Here is a 13,758-nt window from a genome sequence, read left to right as displayed (position 1 = left end):
GGGCTGTGTGCAAGGCAAGCACCTTACCACATACTATCTCTTCAGAGCCCCAAGCTGATAGATTTTTTTTTTTAATTTTTGGGCCATACTCAGTGATGCTCAGGGGTTACTCCTGGCTATGCGCTCAGAAATTGCTCCTGGCTTGGGGGACCATATGGGACGCCAGGGGATCAAACCACGGTATGCCCTGGGTCAGCCGCATGCAAGGCAAATGCCCTACTGCTGCGCATGGCTCTGGCCCCAAGCTCGTAAATTTTTTTGTTTTTTGTTTTTTGGGTCACACCCGGCAGTGCTCAGGGGTTACTCCTGGCTCTACGCTCAGAAATTGCTCCCAGCAGGCTCGGGGGACCATATGGGATGCCAGAATTCGAACTACCGTCCTTCTGCATGCAAGGCAAATGCCCTACCTCCATTCTATCTCTCCGGCCCCAAGCTCCTAAATTTTTAAGTTTACCATGAAACTTTTGTAGGCAAGATCTATTAATAAAAATAAGTATGTAGGGCTGAAGAGATAGCTGTAGAGCTGTAGGGCTGTAGAGCCAGGAGTAACCCCAAAGCACTGCTGGATATGACCCAAAAAAAAAAAAAAAACCAGAAAAAAATAAGTAATCTCCTGCTCACAAACTGAGATGGCAATACTCGGGGCCAGGAGAGTGGTAGGGCATTTGTCTAGCTACAGGGGTCTCAAATTTGTGCAAACAGCCCTCCGTACAACATTTTGTGGCCCTGCCCTAGAGGAATCTTTTTTTGTTTTGTTTTGTTTTAGTTGTTTGGGTCACACCCCCCAATGTTCAAGACTTACTACTGACTTTGCACTCGAGGATCACCCCGACTTTGCCTCCTGTGGCCCCCAGGTAAATTGAGTTTGAGACCCCTGGTCTAGCATGTAGCCGATCCAGGCATCCCATATGGTCCCCCGTGCCTGCCAGGAGCAACTTCTGAGCACAGAGCCAGGAGTAACCCCTGAGCACCGCCAGGTGTGACCCAAACCACCCCCAAATAAAAGGCATTTTATTAAAGCATTGTAGAGGTTCAATGCAATCACTCTATGAATACCCTTGACATTTTTCAAATAACTAGATCAAACACTTTGAAATTCATATGGGACAATAAATGCCACATACACCATCACCAGTACCACCACCCCTAAATAGCTAAAGCAATTTCCCCGATTTCAAACTGTACGATAGTTATAATTAAAACAGCATGGAATTGAAATAAAAACAGACTTTATGATCAATAGAATAGAATGAACATCCTGAGGCAGACCTTCAGGTATATGAACAGTTAATCTTCAATAAAGGAGCAAAGATATAAAGTGGAACAAAGAAAGCCTCTTCAACAAGAGATGTTAAGAGGGGCCGGAGAGAAAGCATGGAGGTAAGGCATTTGCCTTTTTTCCTTTTTTCCTTTTTTTTTTTTTTGGTTTTTCGGGCCACACTCATTTGATGCTCTGAGGTTACTCCTGGTTAAGCACTCAGAAATTGCCCCTGGCTTGGGGGGACCATATGGGACGCCAGGATCGAACCGTGGTCCTTCCTTGGCTAGCGCTTGCAAGGCAGACACCTTACCTCTAGCGCCACCTCGCCGGCCCGCATTTGCCTTTCATGCAGAAGGTCATTGGTTCGAATCCCGGCATCCCATATGGTCCCCTGAGCCTGCCAGGAGTGATTTCTGAGCATAGAGCCTGGAGTAACCCCTGAGCACTGCCGGGTGTGACCCAAAAACCAAAAAAAAACCTTGATATCAGACATGAACCCAAAACTAGTCAACTACATGCAAAAAAATAAATGAAAGAACTCAGACTTCTTTCTAAGGCCATGCACAAAAGGCAAAATAAAATGGATTAAAGACCTTGATATTGGACCCGGAGAGATAGCACAGCGGTGTTTGCCTTGCAAGCAGCCGATCCAGGACCAAAGGTGGTTGGTTCGAATCCCGGTGTCCCATATGGTCCCCCGTGCCTGCCAGGAGCTATTTCTGAACAGACAGCCAGGAGTAACCCCTGAGCATCGCCAGGTGTGGCCAAAACAAAAAACAAAAAAACAAAAAACCTTGATATCAGACATGAACCCAGAATGTATATAAGAAAATATATACATAATTCCCCAAGACATTGATGCTCAAGGCATCTTCAAAGATGAAAGACCATTGAGCAAGTGAATCAAAGCAGATAAACAAATGGGACTATATTAAACTAAAAAGCTTCTTCACCTCAAAGAAAATGATAATCAGAAAACAAAGACCACCAAGAGAATGGGAGAGATTATTTACCTAGACCCATCTGACAAGAGTTATTATCTTTTTTTGGGGGGAGGGGCCACACTGGTGACGCTCAGGGGTTACTCCTGGCTATGTGCTCAGAAGTCGCTCCTGGCTTGGGGGACCATATGGGATGCCGGGGGATCGAACTGCGGTCCGTCCTAGGCTAGCACAGGCAAGGCAGGCACCTTACCTCTAGCACCACTGCGCCAGCCCCCTAAAGTTAATATCTAAATATATAAGGCACTGGTAGAACTTAACAAGAAAGAAAATTCACTCATCAAAAATTGGGAAAGGGGGGGCCGGGCGGTGGCGCTGGAGGTAAGGTGCCTGCCTTGCCTGCGCTAGCCTAGGACGGACCGCGGTTCGATCCCCCGGCGTCCCATATGGTCCCCCAAGAAGCCAGGAGCAACTTCTGAGCGCATAGCCAGGAGTAACCCCTGAGCGTCACAGGGTGTGGCCCAAAAACCAAAAAAAAAAAAAATTGGGAAAGGGGAGGCTGGGAAGGTGGCGCTGGAGATAAGGTGTCTGCCTTGTAAGCACTACCAAGGAACGGGCCGCGGTTCGATCCCCCGGCGTCCCATATGGTCCCCCCAAGCCAGGGGTGATTTCTGAGCACATAGCCAGGAGTAACCCCTGAGCGTCAAACGGGTGTGGCCCAAAAACCAAAAAAAAAAAAAAATTGGGAAAGGGGCTGGAAAGATAGCACAGGTGTTTGCCTTGCAAGCACCTGATCCAGTACCTAACGTGGTAGGTTCGAATCCCGGCATCCCATATGGTCCCCCATGCCTGCCAGGAGCTATTTCTGAGTAGATAGCAGGAGTAACCACTGAGCACCGCCAAGTGTGGCCCCAAAACAAAACAAAACAAAACAAAATTGGGAAAATAAACAGAGACATCTTCAAAGAAGAAATAGAAATAGCCAAAAGGTATATAAAAATACGTAATTAATCATCATGGAGATTATCATGGAGATCATTAAAATGACATTGAGATATCTCACACTACAGAGACTGACACACATCAAAAAGAACAAGAACAACCAGTGCTGGTTTAAACACGGGGAGAAAAGGACTCCTGGCAATTGCGTGCAAGGCAAATGCCCTACTCACTAAGCTATTGGTCCAGCCTCTTAATTTTCTTAATATACAAAGAACTCTTTCAGGGCCTGGAAAATGGCTCAAATGCTGGCGAATGTGCTTGCTGGCAGATCAGAGTTCCACCCCCAGCACTGCACAGTTCTCTGAGACATGAAGAGGCAGCAGTTCCTGACCACCATTGGTTGTGATAAAAAAATTCTTCCAAATCAATCTCTCTCCCTCTCCCTCTCTCTCCTTCTCTCCCCCCTCTCTCTCCCCTCTCTCTCCCCCCACCTCTCTCTCTCCCTCTCTCTCTCTCTCTCCCTCTCTCTCTCTCTCTCTCTTTCTCATTTTTGGGCTGCACTTGGTTGATGCTCAGAGGTTATGCCTGGTTCTACGCTCAGAAATCTCTCCTGGTAGGCTTGGGGGACCATACGGAATGCTGGAAATCAATCCCTGTCTATCTCAGGTCCATCTACGTGCAAGGCAAATGCCTTACCACTGTCCTATGTCTCCAGCCCCAAATATGTCATTTTAAAAAATAGAGAAGTAGGGCCGGAGAGATAGCGCAGTGGTGTTTGCCTTGCAAGCAGCCCACCCAGGACCTAAAGTGGTTGGTTTGAATCCGGGTGTCCCATATGGTCCCCCGTGCATGCCAGGAGCTATTTCTGAGCAGACAGCCAGGAGTAACCCCTGAGCACCTCCGGGTGTGGCCCAAAAACCAAAAAAGAAAGAAAAAAAATAGTAAAGTAAAGTGAAAATGAAAATTAGATAGTTTTTGTTTTGTTTTGTTTTGTGTTGAGCTATACCCAGTTTTGGTGTACTCCTAGTTTGGGAATCAGGGATCACTACTGGTGTTGCTGAGGAGGCCATATGTCATACCAGGAATTGAACCCAGGTCAGATGCATACAAAGGATGTGCCAACCCCCTGTACTAATTTGTCTGGCTTCAAGAAGTAGACAGTGTTTGTATGTTTCAATACTATTCTGTTTTTTGTTTGTTTGTTTGTTTGTTTTTGGGGGGGCCACACCCGGCGGTGCTCAGGGGTTACTCCTGGCTGTCTGCTCAGAAATAGCTCCTGGCATATGGGACACCGGGATTCGAACCAACCACCTTTGGTCCTGCATCGGCTGCTTGCAAGGCAAACGCCGCTGTGCTATCTCTCCGGGCCCTCAATACTATTCTGTTACTTGTTACAGAGGTACCCAATCATAACTGACATAGAGTGTTTGTTTATTTTTTTGGGTTTGGGGTCATCCCCTCCCCAGCAGTGGTCAGGGGTTACTCCTGGCTTTGTGCTCAAAAATTATTGCTGGCAGGCTCAGGGGATTTCTGAGCTGTCCTGGGTGGGCCATGTGCAAGGCAAATGCTCTACCCTCTGTGTTATCTCTCCAGTCCCTGAGATCATAAAGCTTTTTTTTTTTTTTTTTTTTTTTTTTTTTTGATTTTTGGGCCACACCCGGTAACGCTCAGGGGTTACTCCTGGCTATGTGCTCAGAAGTTGCTCCTGGCTTGGGGGACCATATGGGACACCGGGGGATCGAACTGCGGTCCGTCCAAGGCTAGCGCAGTCAAGGCAGGCACCTTACCTTTAGCGCCACCGCCCGGCCCCACATAAAGCTTTAAAGAATATGTAGGAGGCTGAAAACACTGTCCAAGGGGTAAGGCACATGCCTTGGATGACACTGGTTCAATCCCAGGCACTGTATATGGTCCCCTAAGCACAGAGGCAGGATGATCCCTAAACACAGAGACAGGAGTAAAATCTGAGCATTGCTGTGTATGGCACCAAAACTGAAAACTTGTTTAATAATAAAATAATATGGAATATGCATGTAAATAATTTTGTGGAAAATAAAAACAGAAATTAAGCAAAAGCCATGTGAATAATTTTCAGAAAAATAAGCATAAATGGCTAATAAAAATATCTGTATGTGGGGCCAGAGCAGTGGTACAAGTCATAAGGTATCTGCCTTGTGTGTGCTAGCCTAGGATGAATCGCGTTTTGATCCCTCAGTGTCCCATATGGTCCCCCAAGCCAAGAGTGATTTTTCTTTTTTTTGGAGGGGGGGGTCACACCCGGCAGTACTCAGGGGACCATATGGGATGCCGGGATTCGAACCACCGTCCTTCTGCATGAAAGGCAAACGCCCCACCTCCATGCTATCTCTCCACTTCCTCCCCCCCCCTTTTTTTTTTTTTTGCCAGGAGCGATTTCTGAGCACATAGCCAGGAGTAACCCGAGCGTCACTGGGTGTGGCCAAAAAATATACCTATATGTGAACCAGGAATGTCTACCCAACGGGTAGAGCACAGGTCTTTCATGTGTAAGGTATAAGGCCCTTTGTTTGACACTGTAGGATTCCCAAAGCACAACTCAGGTGTAAACCGAAGGTCCCTTCCAGTACTACTTGATGTAACTCGAAAAGAAAAGAAATAAAACTAAGTGATGCTGGGCCAGAGAGAGAGAGCACAGCAGTAGGGCATTTGCCTTGCACGCAGCCGACTCAGTACGGATGGTGGTTTGAATCTCAGCATCTCATATGGTCACCCATGCCTGCCAGGAGTGATTTATGAGTGCAGAGCCGGGAGTAACCCCTGAGCGCCACCTGGTATGATCCAAAAAACAAAACAAAACACACCTAGTGATGCTAAGAGGGGACAAAGGCTAATTTGTAAATATGTATTATATTTTAAGTTTTTAAACAACCAAAGTATTTATTATATAAAGAAATAAAACTTAAGGGACCAGAGCAACAGTAAAGAGGGTAGGGTGTTTCCTTTACACACTGCCTACCTGTTTGATTTCTAGCACTCTATATGGTCCCAAGTCTGCCAGGAGTGACTCCTGAGTGCAAAACCAAGAATAATCCTGAGTATAACTGAGTATGGCCCCAAAACAAAAACAAAAACTAATTAAAAATTAAAATATAAGGGGCCAGAGAGATAGCATAGTGGTAGGGTGTTTGCCTTGCATGCAGAAGGATGGTGGTTCGAATCCCAGCATCCCATATGATCCCCCGAACCTGCCAGGAGTGATTTCTGAGCTTAGAGCCAGGAGTTACCCCTAAGCATAGCTGGGTGTGACCCAAAAACAAAAACAAAAAAGCTATCTGGGGCCAGAGAGATCGCATGAAGTAAGGCATTTGCCTTGCATGCAGGACAGTGGTTCAAATCCCGGCATCCCATATGCATATGGTCCCCTGAGCCTACCAGGAGTGATTTCTTTTTTTTTTTTTTTTACCAGGAGTGATTTCTAAGCATAGAGCCAGGAGTAACCCCTGAGTACTGCTGGGTGTGACCAAAAAAAAAAACCAAAAAAATTAAAAATTAAAATATAAAATAAAATTTAAAGCTATAACGTATCATAATGATCATTAATGAAAGAAGATAAATTTCATAACAATAGGTACATGAGTTTCTAAAAAATAAGTCTTGTTAATAATATCTAAATTGTGTTAACAGGGGCCAGAGTAGTGGCACAAGTAGTAGGGCATTTTCCTTGCACATGCTAACCTAGGACAGACCGGATTCAATTCCCCGGCATACCATACGGTCCCCCAAGCCAGGAGTGATTTCTTAGAACATAGTCAGAAATAATCCCTAAGTGTCACTGGTGTATCCCCCCCAAAAAAAAGAAGATTGAGGGCCCGGAGAGATAGCACAGCGGTGTTTGCCTTGCAGGCAGCCATCCAGGACCTAAGGTTGTTGGTTCGAATCCTGGTGTCCCATATGGTCCCCTGTACCTGCCAGGAGCTATTTCTGAGCAGACAGCCAGGAGTAACCCCTGAGCATCGCCAGATGTGGCCCAAAAACAAAAAAAAAAAAAAAAAAAGAAGAAGAAGAAGATGATTGCATTAGCAAAAAACTAAAAATGAAAACAAAAAAAGGAAGTAACAACAATAACAACAAACTAAATCAAATTGGAGAAATAATACAGGGGAGGACCAGAAAGAAAGCACAGCACTAGTGTTTGCCTTGCACACAGCCAACACAGGACTGACTTTGGTTCGATCCTCGGTATCCCATATGGTCACCCAAGTCCGCCAGGAGCAATTTCTGAACACAGAGCCAGGAGTAACCCGAGTGCCACCGGGTGTGCCCCCCCCAATAAAAGGTTGTACATGGATAAGATACACCCAACCAATCCCAGTTCAATCCCAGAATCACCAATCAAACAAACTTCTCTAGGAGTGATCACAGAACCAGGACTAAGCCTTGAGAACAGGAAGGTTGGAAAAAACCAATTATACTTGTACACACACATACACTCTCTCTCTCTCTCTCTCTCTCTCTCTCTCTCTCTCTCTCTCTCTCTCTTTCTCTCCCTCTCTCTCTCTGTCTCAAGCAAATAATCATTTAAAAGCAAAGAGACTGGTCATAAGTGAAAGTGAAGCTAGACTAGTAAAATGCATGGATAGAACCATAAAGTTCTATGAAGACAAAGTCCATGTCCTATTTTTTCCTGGACTGACAGTACTAAAAAATAGCAATGAATACTGGATGTGCATGCATAGTAATAATTTCAGTTAATGTTTGCTGAATGAAAAGGAACTGAGGGAGGGAACATGCCTGGTCATCTGTAATATCACAGCAGGATGCTTTATCTGTTTTTCATTTCCCCTTTCCTTCCCTTTGTTGTCATTGTGATGATCACATACTTGGCTTGAGTGCTGGCTGAGGATCGCAGGCTTATTTGGTTGCAGGGAATCTGAGACCACAACCGTGGTGCTTCCGGGATCACATTCAGTGATATAGGGGAGTTGCTAGAGATCAAACTTGCAGCCCCAGACCACTACCACTGAGTCACATGCTAGGGCTCCTCATATTAATTTTTTTGTTCACTTGTTTGTTTTTTGTTGTTGTTGTTTTAGAGACATAGTCTTTACATAAAGCCTTTCGTTACAAGTAAAAGTAGCAAATAAATCAATGATATTATATTTGAGGGGCCAGAGAGACAGCACAGGGGCAAGGTGTTTGTCTTGCATGCAGAAGGATGGTGGTTCGAATCCCGGCATCCCATCTGGTCCAACGAGCCTTCTGGGGCGATTTCTGAGTGTAGAGCCAGGAATAACCCCTGAGCGCTGCCGGGTGTGACCCAAAAACCAAACACCAAAAAAAAAAAAAAAAAAAAAAAAGAGAGAGAGAGAGATTTGAAAAGATCACACCTGACGATACTCAGGGGTTACTCCTGGCTCTGTGCTCAGAAAACATCCCTGGAAGGCTCAGGGGACCAATATGGGATTCCGGGAATCAAATCACTGTCAATCCTGGGTTGGCTGCGTGCAAGGCAAACGCCTTATCACTGTGCTATCTCTCCAGCCCCAATAAAAATTTTAGATGTAGAAAAGAAAAATAACATTTATGTAGTTTGGATGAGTTTAAAGTAAACTTTTATTTTGGGGAGAGCATACTAGGCAGTGCTCAGGGGTAACACATAAATGATGCTGTGATTCAAACCACTGTTGTGGCTGTAGTTGCATGCAAAACAAGTGCCTAAACTCTTGTACTCCAGCTCACAAGTTTATAAACTCTAAGTATGTATAGCAATTCACAATTCAGAGAAGTTGAGAAATGCTATTCTAGTTAGAGAGGGCAGCATGAGAGAGTTCAGGGATATACGAAGAGCCCGGTCAGCTTGGGAATCACACTGGCAGCCCATAAAAATTCTTTCATAGAATATAAGCAATACATGGAGGAAACTGGACAGTATCAAGCTGAGTGAAATTAAGATGAAGAGAGACCGACATAGAATGATCTCTCTCTTCATATGCAAGATATAAAGAAAAATAATGGTGGAATAACAAAAATCCAAAGACAATAAAAACAAAGAGTATGAGAGTTGGTATTCAGTAGAAATCATGCCGCCTGACGAGGTAGGATTTGGGGGACAGACCCAGGTTCTATCCCTGGTATTCCATATGGTACCCCAAGCCTGCCAGAGCGCAGAAAGGAGTCAAAACATAGTTGTGGGAGTCAAAACATAGTTGTTGGTTGGTTTTTTGTTTTGTTTAGGGGGGGCCACATCAGTGGCACTTAGGGTTACTCCTGATCTGCACTCAGAGATCACTCCTGCCAGGCTCGGGGGACCATATGGGATACCAGGGATCGAACCCGGATCAATCCCGGGTTGGCCATGTGCAAGACAAATGTCCTACCACTATGCTATCACTTCGACCGTCAAAACAGTTTTTAAGATACGCTGATTCAACCAAAATTACTCATGTAGGGCCACCAAAAAGTTAGTTCAAAGAGCTACTTGCATGAAAGAAATAACCTGAGTGCTTTACTAGGAACACCCTAGAATATCCAAGGGTGACCCTACAACAAACAAGCAAATAAAACTTACTTATGTGAGAATTTCAGTTTCTGGACTTCTAGTTTTCTCAAAGTTTATCTAGCCAATAGTGTGAACCTGAGAAAGGAAAGTACTCAAAGAAAGATCTTGTCAATACTAAAAGTAGGGTACAGGCTCCAATGACTAGTTGGAATTACCTCTGGAAGATAAATAGTAGAGTAGTGAAAAACCTCTGAAGTTAGTGGTTCTGGGTTCAAGTCCCACCTCCTCTCTTTACTAAGCCTTACCTTCCTTCTCTCTAAGATAATAGTGTCACAACATTAAGATCTTAAAACAAGGGGGCCGGGCGGTGGCGCTAAAGGTAAGGTGCCTGCCTTGCCTGCGCTAGCCTAGGACGGACCGCGGTTCGATCCCCCGGCGTCCCATATGGTTCCCCAAGCCAGGAGCGACTTCTGAGCGCATAGCCAGGAGTAACCCCTGAGCGTCAAATGGGTGTGGCCCAAAAACCAAAAAAAAAAAAAAATCTTAAAACAAGCCCACTGGAGAGACAGGACAAACAAGCCCACTGGAGAGACAGGACAACAGTGGGCGTTTGCCTTGCATGCAGCGGATCCTGGAAGAATGGTGGTTTGAATCCCAGCATCCCATATACCCATATGGTTCCCTGTACCTGCCAGGAACAATTTCTGACGGCCGAGCCAGGAGTAACCTCTGAGTGTCACCGGGATGTGACCCCTCCCCCCCAAAAAAAAAGATCTTAAAACATCTGAATGAACAATAAATGTAAAGTTCCTAGCAAAGGGACTCACAAATATTGAGTTCAAAAGTAGACTGAGGAAATGAAATAGTTCAAAAGGTTAATGTGATTCTTCGAACACAGGAGGCCTGGGTTTGATCTCTAGCACTGTTTACTCTAGTACCACTGGGAGTGACCCCAGAGCCCTGCTAGATGTGTCCGAAAACACTTATAAGCATTAAGAATCACCATTATAGGGGCCGGAGATATAGAACAGCAGTAAGGCATTTATTTGCCTTGCCTGTGGCCTACATAGGACAGACCCTGATTTGAATCCCGGCATCCTATATGGTCCCCAAGCCTGCCAGGAGCGATTTCTGAACGCAGAGCTAGGTGTAACTCCTGAAAGCTGCCAGTGTGACCCAAAAAACAAAACAAAACAAAAATCACCAGTAAAACTTAAAAAGTGGTAAGAAACAAATTAGATCGCATAAGGCTGGGAGAAGTAGGCTTCTGTATGCCCACTCTTCTCTATTTCCTAAATCTTGTCCCAACCTCAACTCTGTTTGGGGTAAGTGGGTCATTTGACTTAATGTATTCATCAGATTCTTTACTATTAAACCTACAAACTAGGGCCGGAGAGATAGCACAGTGGTAGGGCATTTACCTTGCAAGCAGCTGACCCAGGACCAACGGTGGTTCGAGTCCTGGCAATCCCATAAGGTCCCTGTGCCTGCCAAAAGTGATTTCTGAGCACAGAACCAGGAGTAACTAGAGTGATGCCGGTGTAGCCCAAAAAAACAAAAAAAGAAAAGAAACCTACAAACTAAAAGCAAAAGTAAGTAGAAGGAAAATGGTAGAGGTAAAAAAAGTCTAAGGAAAGTGGTGAAGGTAAAAAGTACATGAAAGCATGTTTTTGTTTTATAAAGTTTTGATTTTTGAGGGACTTCCATGTAACAGTATTCAGTGGCTATACTCAACACCTTCCTGGGAGACCATGCAATTATAGAAATTTAACCAGGGCCTATCACATGCAAAGTTACAAACGCTAAAAAAAAAGGGGGGGGCCTGAAAGACTGAAATCTAAAGTGATAAAAGGCCAGGGTGTTTGGAAATTGTGCAGAGAGAACACCTGAGAACTTCTTTCAGTTAACATCAGAAATGAGATGGCTGGGTCAGAGAGAAGGTACAGCAGATAAGGAATTTGCCTTTATGCAGTTTATTTGGGCTTGATCCCCAACATTGCATCTGGTCCCTTGAGGTCTCTGAGTCCTCACAGGAGTGACACCTGAATATACGCCCTGAGCACCACCGGATATAGCCCAAAACAAAACAAAACACCAGAAATAAGATGGGTAAGAGAGTAGTAGTAGAAATAGAGAAGAGGAAATTTGGGCAAGCTGAGTAAGAAAATAATAGTTCTGAAGTGAGCTGTACATGAAAAGATGTTTTTTTTTTATTAAAGTTTTGGTTTTGAGGGACTTTCATATAACAGTGTTCAGTAACTATACCCAACACATTCCTAGGAGACCATGCAATGCTAGAAATTTAACCAGGGCCTACCACATGCAAAGCACGAGCATAAGCTCCCAGGGCTATTTTCCTGGACCTGTACAAGTACATATTTATTGCTTTGTTGCTGTTATTGTTGTTTAGTTTTAGGGCCATGTCCAGAGGTACTTAGGGGTTATTCTGGCTCTGCAGTTAAGAATCACTCCAGGAGCTGGAGCAAAAGCGCAGTGGTAAGGCTGATCCAGGACGAATCTCGGTTCAATCCCCTGAGTCCCACATGTTCCCCCAAGCCAGGAGTGATTTCTGAGCATGTAGCCTGGGGCAAGAGTAGGGCACTTGCCTTGCATGTATCTGACCTGGGTTCAATACCCAATACAGCTAAAGGTCCAATGAGCCCTACCAGAATATGTGACCCCTCCAAAAAAAAAAAATAAGTCACTCTTGGGCTAGGGAAGACAGTACTGGGGTACACGCATGCAACCTTGCATGCTGGAACTCCAGGTTTGATTCCCAGCACTGTATGATCCCTTGAGCATCACTGTAGTAATCTCCACAAACCACTCCTAAAGCTGACTCTGAAATACCACAGTGAGGGGTGAGGAGTGTTAAAACATTTTAAAAATAAAATAAGAAAAGGCAGAGTCGGAGAGATAGAATGGAGATAGTGCATTTGCCTTGCATGCAGAAGGATGGTGGTTCAAATCCCAGCATCCCATATGATCCTCCAAGCCTGGCAGGAGCGATTTCTGAGCATAGAGCCAGGAGTAATCCCTGAGCGCTGCCAGGTGTGATCCTCCCTCCCAACCCCCCCAAAATAAAATAAAATAAAAAAGTTAATGTCATTCTCTTAGATGTTTACACAACTTCCTAATCATTTAAATTATGAATCAGCATGTCATTTATTTATTGGGAAAAGTTTTCAATTAGCAGTAATTGCACCTCTGATAAATTTCATTGACTTCAATAGTGCAAAGCTATTTTTATTAAGTAACTCTTTATTAAAACTACTATTGCGGGGCCAGAGAGGTGGCGCTAGAGGTAAGGTGTCTGCCTTGCAAGCGCTAGCCAAGGAAGGACCGCGGTTCGATCCCCCGGCGTCCCATATGGTCCCCCCCAAGCTAGGGGCAATTTCTGAGCGCTTAGCCAGGAGTAACCCCTGAGCATCAAAAGGGGGTGCCCCCCCCAAAACAAAAACAAAAAAAAACCCCTACAATTGTAAAGCATTAAGGACAGAACTGTATCCTTAGAGGGGTCCTCAAACTTTTTAAACAGGGGGCCAGTTTACTGTCCCTCAGACCATTGGAGGGTCTGACTATAGTAAAAACAACACTTATGAACGAATTCTTATGCACACTGCATATATCTTATTTTGCAATGAAGAAATAAAACAGATACAAATACAATATGTGGCCTGCGGGCCATAGTTTGAGGACCACTGTGGCTTAAAAGAAAACTTCCTGCCCTTTCATTTGAGGGGGTTGAAAGGCAATTTCAGTTGAAAAATACCAAGTAAGGCCAAAGCAATAGCACAGTAGTTATGATGGTTACCTGGCACATAGCCAACCCAGGTCTGATCCCTGATATTGCCTAGGGTCTTCCAAACCTGTCAGGAGCACAGAGCCAGGAGTAATCCCTGAGCACAACTGGGTGTGGTCTGCCAAAAAATGGCAAATAAAAGTCAGAGGGACAGCTTAGCAGGCTATCCTACTGACACACCAATTCAATCTCAGGCACTGAGCACAATTACAATCACTGAGCACAAAACCAGGAGTATCCCCTGAGTACAACTGGGTATGGTTTTTAGAATGTGGTTAAATTATGTATAAATTGGGCCCGGAGAGATAGCACAGCGGCGTTTGCCTTGCAAGCA

The 13,758-nt window shown here is 44.8% G+C and overlaps 1 protein-coding gene across 1 annotated transcript in view; it reads right to left on the bottom strand.

The window, feature by feature from the left end:
• The window catches only part of TESK2 (testis associated actin remodelling kinase 2), a 138,924-nt gene that overhangs the window by 47,934 nt on the left and 77,232 nt on the right, over positions 1 to 13,758 (bottom strand). The window lies entirely within an intron of this gene.

This window comes from Suncus etruscus, chromosome 6 (assembly GCF_024139225.1).
Source record: "Suncus etruscus isolate mSunEtr1 chromosome 6, mSunEtr1.pri.cur, whole genome shotgun sequence".
In the NCBI taxonomy this organism is placed as follows: domain Eukaryota; kingdom Metazoa; phylum Chordata; class Mammalia; order Eulipotyphla; family Soricidae; genus Suncus; species Suncus etruscus.
Note: the sequence above shows the minus strand (reverse complement) of the source record. Positions and strands in the feature narration are given on the sequence as shown.